The sequence below is a fragment of the Piliocolobus tephrosceles genome, chromosome 20 (genome assembly GCF_002776525.5).
Source record: "Piliocolobus tephrosceles isolate RC106 chromosome 20, ASM277652v3, whole genome shotgun sequence".
Taxonomy (NCBI): domain Eukaryota; kingdom Metazoa; phylum Chordata; class Mammalia; order Primates; family Cercopithecidae; genus Piliocolobus; species Piliocolobus tephrosceles.
Window position 1 is genome coordinate 40481179 of NC_045453.1, and position 8291 is coordinate 40489469.

General features: G+C 43.6%; 1 long non-coding RNA gene across 1 annotated transcript in view; it reads left to right on the forward strand.

Moving 5' to 3' along the window:
* The window catches only part of LOC111526241, an 89348-nt gene that overhangs the window by 57913 nt on the left and 23144 nt on the right, over window positions 1–8291 (forward strand). Inside the window, exon 2 of the long non-coding RNA XR_002726304.2 lies at window positions 7833–7926. This is a non-coding gene — a long non-coding RNA (uncharacterized LOC111526241). The remainder of the gene's footprint in view (window positions 1–7832; window positions 7927–8291) is intronic.

Below are 8291 nucleotides of genomic sequence, written 5' to 3' on the forward strand. Positions count from 1 at the left end.
TTTATTTATTTATTTATTTATTTATTTATTTATTTATTTATTTATTTTTGAGACAGAGTCTCGCTCTGTCGCCCAGGCTGGAGTGCAGTGGTCGGATCTCAGCTCACTGCAAGCTCCGTCTCCTGGGTTTATGCCATTCTCCTGCCTCAGCCTCCCAAGTAGCTGGGACTACAAGAGCCCCCCACCTCGCCCGGCTAGTTTTTTGTATTTTTTAGTAGAGACGAGGTTTCACTGTGTTAGCCAGGATGGTCTCGATCTCCTGACCTCGTGATCCGCCCGTCTCGGCCTCCCAAAGTGCTGGGATTACAGGCTTGAGCCACCACGCCCGGCCTCCCCCCATTTTATAAAGGGGAATACTAAGGTCAAGGAGGTGAAGCCACTTGCCCAGTGCTGCACCATTAGAAGGGATGATTCGACCCGCGTCCAGATTAGAAGTTATTTGCTTTTCTTCCTGAAGTTCCTGCCTCTACATTCTGTTGGATTTGGGTATGACAAGCTGGCCCACAAGTCTAGCTTTGTAGTTTGGTGATCATGCACTTCTCTGTCTGTTGGTCAAAGCTGGCATCCAAGAGCAAGTAGCCTGAGAGGCTTCACTAGTGCCTCCAGCTTCACATCCCTATTTCCCAGAATTCAAGAGGCAGATTCCTGGCTCTCCTAGCTCGTGACTGTGGGGATTTCCAATTCTTTTTTTTTTAGACTGAGTCTCGCTTTGTCACCCGGGCTGGAATGCAGTGGCATGATCTCAGCTCACTGCATCCTCTGCCTCCCGGGTTCCAGTGATTCTCCTGCCTCAGCCTCCCAAGTAGCTGGGATTACAGAATGCGACACCACACTCAGCCAATTTTTGTATTTTTAGTAGAGACAGGGTTTCACCATGTTGGCCAGGCTGGTCTCAAACTCCTGACCTCAGGTGATCTGCCCACCTCTGCTTCCCAAAGTGCTGAGATTACAGGCATAAGCCACTGCACCCAGCAGGTTTTTCTAATTCTCAGCCTTATTGCAGAAGAGAAAAGAGATGTTGCTTCCTTGACTTGACCTGCAGCTCAGTTTGTTTTTCACTTTTCTGGCATAATCTGGGCAACAACTCTGATACTTCATGCATGTCTGTTCTGTTCCACATATGAATGCCCTTGGCATGCCTGTCTGTCATCCACCAATCTGGAGACACTGGGGAACAGTTCAGAGCCCCTCGAGGCCCTTGCCTTCCTACTGAATATCTCCATTTTCAGGAGAAGGGCAGCAAAGGAAGAAATTATGAGTAAGAAATCCACCTCATATCTTCAGCCAGGACCCAGCAAGAGCCCCTGAGAAGGGAAAGTTGCTACCCAAAGCCCGAGTAGCCAGAGCACTTCTGAACTATTTTTTGAACACAGGACACTTTTGGTAAAGCCCTTGAATCCCTTCTCAGAATGCTTGTAAGCACATTAAGTAAAATACACAGGAGTACAAAGGAAACCAGTTATACTGAACTATAATTATCAAAATATCTTACAACAAATTTATGATATGCTAATATCTGTGATTATTAATTGGCACACTAAATAGCAGGATCTAGCTGTATGTCTAATTGTTAACATGATTTTGAAGTCACGATGAGTGTAAAGAATGTTTTGAAATACCTATAAAACTGTAATGTAATATGAAAATATCTATGGCTTCTATGGATGAGAGTCACAGGTACTACTAACACTGCCATGAGTTGTTGTCCACAGAATTGAAGGAAATGCTAAGTTGTGCATCACTTTCCATGACAATAAATGTGCAATTATATTTCTTATTCAAGTTGACAAATCTCTTGAATTCTACTCCCAGAATTTTGAGGGACTCTCAGCGGATCCCAGGCTAAGAATCAAATGACATTCTAGAGTGTCTGGCATTAACAGCATCCATGTATGGGTGTCTATAGCCACCCTCTTGGCAGCCTTGTGAGTATTGTCATCTCTATTCTTCAGCTCAGGAAACCAAGGCTGGAAAAGGCTAAACCACGGGAAGGCACAGGAGTGAGTGTGCCCAGCTCTGAAGCCCATGCCCTTCCTGTTTTCCTGCTTCTGTCTAAGCAGCCTCATCTTGGTGAAGCCAGTTTGTCATGCCTCGTCTCCAGGAAGAGGGGCGATGAAGTGGAAAGTCCACACCCCCAACGGCAGGAACCCTGCAGTAATTTCTGCTTCCCACTTCCCATAAGCCATTCTCAGAGATGGAGATAAATGTGGCTATACATGCAAGCCCTTTACTGGGGAAACAAAGGTGAAAAATTCCACTCAACAAGGCCTGCAGTTAAATTGTGCCACCTCATGTGTAAACCCAAGCCTCCTGGGAGTTAATGCATTTGGGGCTCGTTAATATCAGCATGAGCAGTGTCCAAGGAGCACTGCTGAGGCCCTGCACACTTAGGATGTGAAGAACTGCCTCTTGCCTGCACAGGACATGCGGGCTCCTGAAGGCTGGGCCTTTGGAAATGAAGCATCAGGCTCAAGTCCTGCCGTCAGCCTCCCCATAGCCATTGAATGCAGGGAAGGGTAAAACTGCAGCCTCCTGGCCAAGGCCCAGCTCAGGAAATTGCTTTTTACCTACTGGGACTCCACATACCTTTTCACTTTGCTGGCCTCTGTCCCAGCAGCCAGTGCAGTGAACATCTGCCAGCCATTGAGTCCATCTCACTGGCACCCAGGGCCTCGTCTCACATCTCAGCGATTCCTCATGGACAATACTCTCAGTCTGCATGGAACAGAGCAGACCTCTGGGTTGGGAAGGCCCACTGCAGAGATAAACTGGAAATAAAGACTTAACTCAGGCTGTAACAGAGGTATCTAGAGTTCCTGTCAGCTCTGTTGGAGTGTGAGGTTGACAACTCAGCTACCAGGCTTACCCAGCTTAGCTGAAATCTGTTCCAGAGGTGGACTATGCCATCCAGGCTCAATTCTCCTGTGCAATAGCGTCCCCGGGGTCGAAGCAAATTGAGAGCAGATTTCATTCAGTTTGAAGCCTTTAAAGGGGCTTTGGTTTTTTATTAATCTGAATCTCCTCATGAGGAAACAATCAGACAAATCCAAAATGAGGGACATTCCAAAAATAACAGCCTGGGGTTTTCAAAAATGTCAATGTCATCGGGGAAGAAAGGGCTGAGGAACAGTTCTAGAATAGAGGAAGCTAAAGAGATAAGTCAGCAAATGCAATGTGTGAACCTGGGCTGGATCCTGGAGCAAAAACAGAGGAAAACAGTTATAAAGGACACATACTGGACACTTGGGGAAATTTGAATATACACCATATCAGGTAATAGTGTTGTTCCAATGCAAAGTTTCCTGATTTTGATGTGGGCAAAGATCCTTGGTCTTAGAGCATCTGCAGATCAAAGGTTATGTGTGCATAACTGCATCACAAATGGGTTCAGAAAAGATTAGAGAGAGAGAGAGAGAGAGAGAGAGACAAAGATAGAAGATAGATAGATAGATAGATGATAGATAGATAGATACATGATAGATAGAGAGATGATAGATAGATAGATAGATAATAGATAGATAGATGATAGATAGATAGATAGATAGATAGATAGATAGATAGATAGATGATAGATAAGCACAAATTGAGCAAAATGTTAACAATTGGTGAATCTAGATGAGGAGTAAATGGGTATCTATTGTACTATTTTGCAACTTTCTATAGGTTTAAAAATTTTCAAAACAAAAATGTGGAAGGAAACTCTTTAGAAAAGGAAGAAGGAAAAATAAATTTTGTACTTCCAAATAATGTGATGTAGTAGTTACCTTCCAGGGAAGGTAAGTGAATGGAATCAGGGAGATACATAGAGTTAATTTCAACAGCTTTAGTAATGTACACTTTCTTAAGGTGGATGGTGGGTTCAATGTTTATTGTAATACAATGCTTCATCAACACATATGAAATATATTAGAGTCTTTCATATGTATCAATTATTACATAGAAATACATATTTTACCAAATAATTACCTTCCAAAAATGTTTTCATTAATATTTTTCTTTTTTTTTTTCTTTTTTTTTTTTTTTTTTTTTTTTGGAAACTGGGTCTCACTGTCACCCAGACTGGAGTTCAATGAGCTGTGATCGTGCAGTGGCATAATCACAGCTCACTGCACCCTTGACCTCTGGGATCAAGGAATCCTCCCACCTCTGCCTCCCAAGTAGATGGGACCATAGGTGCATATCATCATACTAAGCTAATTTTTAATTTTTCTGTAGAGATTGGGGTCTCACTACATTGTCCAAGCTGGTCTCAAACTCCTGGGCTCAAGCCACTCTCCCGCCTTGGTCTCCCAAAATGTTGAGATTATAGGTGTGAGCCACCGCACCCAGTCAATGTTTCTTTATATTTTTTATTTATTTGTCCTCAGAGGTAGATCAATGAAAGTATTTTTTTAGGAGATCCTGAAATTCCATGTGTCTGTTATTGGCCAAAAAAGCCCACCTCATCTGGTAGAAGGATAGAGGGTCTTTATTTACAACAACAGAACTGCTTGGCTGTTGATGGCTTGTTGGTGCTTGCTGGTGCTTGTTGGTGCTTGTTGCCAAAGATTTTCAGGACCGCCTTCCGTAGTGATCACCAGCTCCCTGCTTCGATGGTTGGTTCACTACTGGTAGGGAAGAAGAGCACTTCTTTTGGCCTTAGGGGTTTTGCCCTGACTCTTTCTTTCCCTACAGCCACCCCCACCCCAATGCTACTCCCAATGCCTAAAGTTGGTTAGGGGTGGCAGGCAAGTGCTGGAACCACAGGTGGAGAGGGGGATCCCCCAGCTGTGTGATTTCTCCCAGCAACTTGCTGTTAATGGGAACAAAGCCTGAGGAGCCGCCAGACACAAAACCATGTAACAATGGCCACACCAAGAGTACAAACCAGATGGAGCAGCCCCTGCCTAGACCTGTCCAGTGTCTTCCCAACGCACCTCAAATGAACATCAGTCTCCTTGTTGTGACCTTTAAGGCCCAGAAGGGCCCCTCTAAGCCTCTGTATCCTCATCTTCTACAACATCCTCTCCCTACCTTTTGCTCACAGCATGGCGGCTGCGCTGGTTTTCTCTGCCCCTTATACGCACACACCTCAATACCCCTTGGGGATTTTGCATTTGCTCTTCCCATCTCCTGGGATGCTTTTCCCCACAATCCTCACAGGGCTGATTCTTCTGGTTTTTCAGGTCTCAGTGCCAATATCACCTCCTCAGAAAGCCCCTTCCTGACCCCTTAGTGTGAGACAGCCCCATCTTACAGGTACTTGCTTATTTTTTGCACAATATTTTTTCTATAGTTGTCTGGTTTACTTATTAACTTCTTTATTTTTCATTTCCCACCAGTGGGATATAATGGCTTGCTCGTTGCTGAAGCCCCAGCACCCAGACAGTGACATCCTAAGGACCTCATTCACACATCCACTCATGTGTGACTTAGGCAGTTATTCTCCCTGCCAGCTTCAGTTTCTTGCTCCATAGAAAAAGTCCTAACACTTACAGTGCCATATCAATGTGAAGAGAATATACATCAAGGGCAGGTACCACCATAGCTACCGTGCACCTGCTACTGGGTGGGCGCTCTATAAATGCTGGTTTCCTTCCTGTCCCTCAGCTCCTTACAAAGCAGTTTTGACCTATGCCGTACCATTTGCCCTTTGTCAATCCTTTTAGTTAAGCTGTGTTAAACCTTTTGCAGTAGGTAGGGAAGCAATTGTTACCCCTATTCCATAGAAATGAAAACTCAGAGAGATGAAATTACACAGAATCACACAGTCAGGGGTAACATGGGCTATTCTTGAATCCAGTCTTCCTGTTTCAAAAGTTTGAACCCATGTTCCTTACACTCCCTCACAATACAATGTGGTTACTTACGGACACACAAAGATAGAAATGAGACATGATGATGATGATGATAGGAGGTGTTCACCAGCTTTCCAGATGGTGGGAGAGAGAGACGGGGAAGTGCGGCCCTCCTTCGCACATGTTTGTAGAGCTTGCTCTACTTACAGCCAGACCTTTCTTTCTCAGTTGTTGTGGCCCTGGGGTCTGATTAGGAGAATGAACTTTTGTCCTAGAGCCCTTTTGTCTAGAGCCCTTGCTGGTCTGGACTGGGGGAGATGATCCCCGACACGTCCTTAGGAGCCCACATTTCTAAAAGAGCATCCAGAACAATCTCTGCGTCTCCAGACCTCAGCACCAGGGATGACCTCAGATAGGTCCAGTTTCCCTACCCACCAGGAGACCAGGTTGCTGCCAGATGTTCCCAGGTTAGAAATGACTGACTTCCTCATTGTCATTGTTCATTGAACAAAGCTGTGTTGCCTTGGTCTACCGGCACCATTGCTTCCACATGGGTTATCTCTAATCTTTCTCCAAGAGCTGAAGATTTGCCTCATCTCCAAGACCAGAAAGCTTCTTCTTTCCCCAGCCACGGGAATGGACAGGATCCCCAAATCTGGCCTCAACCATCACGCACACCCGGGCATAACCTCTCCTGCTGATGTTACCAAAACACTAGGGTTTTGGTCTAGGTCCCATTGCTTGCAGCACAGAAAGCCAATCACTGAGATGAGTATTGCTGAGAAAGAAGGCTTTAATTCAGTGCTGCAGCTGAGGAAATGGGAAATCAATCTCAAATCCATCTCCTCAACTGACTTAAATTAGGGGTTTATATAGCAAGGAAGAAATGTAACCATGTGTGGGAAAATAGGTATTAGGAAGGGTAGGGGAGAGGAATTGGTCCACAGGAAGCAGGTGGCCGGTTAGGCAGTCATGACAGGTGGGAGGTCTGGCATCTCATTGTCCAGATGCAGTGATCTGATGAGTTTCAGGTCCTTGATATAATCTGGGACGCCTGATTATTGGTTTCCTGAGAAATAAACTCAGGTAAGACATATGTAACTTTCTCAAGTTTTAAGACTGGATTAGTCAATTTCTATGTTTGTTCAAAAGAAACCACAAACATTAGTTATATAGGACAATTGGGCCAGTGTCGATGTGAGCAATTCCTGGCAAGCCACAAGTAAGTAAGAGGGGAGCACAGGTATAAGTAATTAAATGATGTGTACCAGGGACTCAGCTTTGCTGCTCTGACTCAAACACCAACTCTGTGCATAGCAAGCTCTATGGCAGTAACATCAGCTCACAATGATGCTGATGACATGTGTAACACTAGCCTTTACTCTGCACTTCAGCTGTGCCAGGCGTGATACACATTTGCCCCTGTGCACACTCACCCAGATAAAATCGAGGCTTAGAGAGATTAAATGACTAGCCCAGAGTTGAAAGAACTTTTAAAACTTCTACTAGTTTCTACTTTTAGCAAATTTACAAATATGTACTGTTTAAAGAGCCTAACAATTCAAGTTTTGTTATAAAATATAATTGCCCCAATCATCAGCCCCCGTCTCGGATCTTAGCTGATTGTTTTGGCATAGGCTGCCTTTGCTTGAACAATATGTTTTTATTGCCACATCTTGACTTTTACATCACCCCTCTGTACACACACGTCACTTTCCCATAACCCTGGCTTCTCCCAACATAATTATTTCAAAATTTGTAGTTAGAGACAAATCATCAGTGTTTGAATTATTATGAATATGTAAATACTCCTCAGAGCTTATTATGATTTAATTTTTGTAGTTATTAATACTCCAAAGTTAATAATTGTTTTCTTTTGATTTGCTTAGATTTCTGTGTATTTATCATTCATTCAATCACAAATGCTATCAATTGTCTAAATTTCTTCATAATGCATGAGGCTTTCTATTGATTTTAATTTCCTAAGGAAATCTCCCCAGGAGCCTTCAGAGGAGCTCTAAATTGTCCTGATTTCTATTTCTATGTCACCCACAGAGAAAATGAAAAGAATGGCATGCCCAGAAGTTGATCAGTGTACATCCTGCACAGCCAAATGCAACAGGTCTTTTCCAGAGTCTGCTGCCACTCAGTTACCCCCTGTGTTGGATCTTCTCATTCCTATACCTCTTGTCTTCCTCTTTTTGGGTTTACTCTGCAATTTTGATGGAACACATCCTTGAATAGCTTTTGGAGACCTTGCTTATATGCAAATGTCTTTTATCTACTCTCAGTTGATTGGCGGTGGTTCAGCTGGGAGTAGAATTCTAGTTGGAGATCATTTTTCTTCACTAGTTTGAAAGCATGCTTCATTGCCTTCTAGGTGGCATTGAGACTTCAAAGCCTTCCTAATTCTAGGTTCTTTATAGCCTCTCTATAGATAGATATAGAGATATAGATATAGATATAGATATAGATATAGATATAGATATAGATATAGATATAGATATAGATATA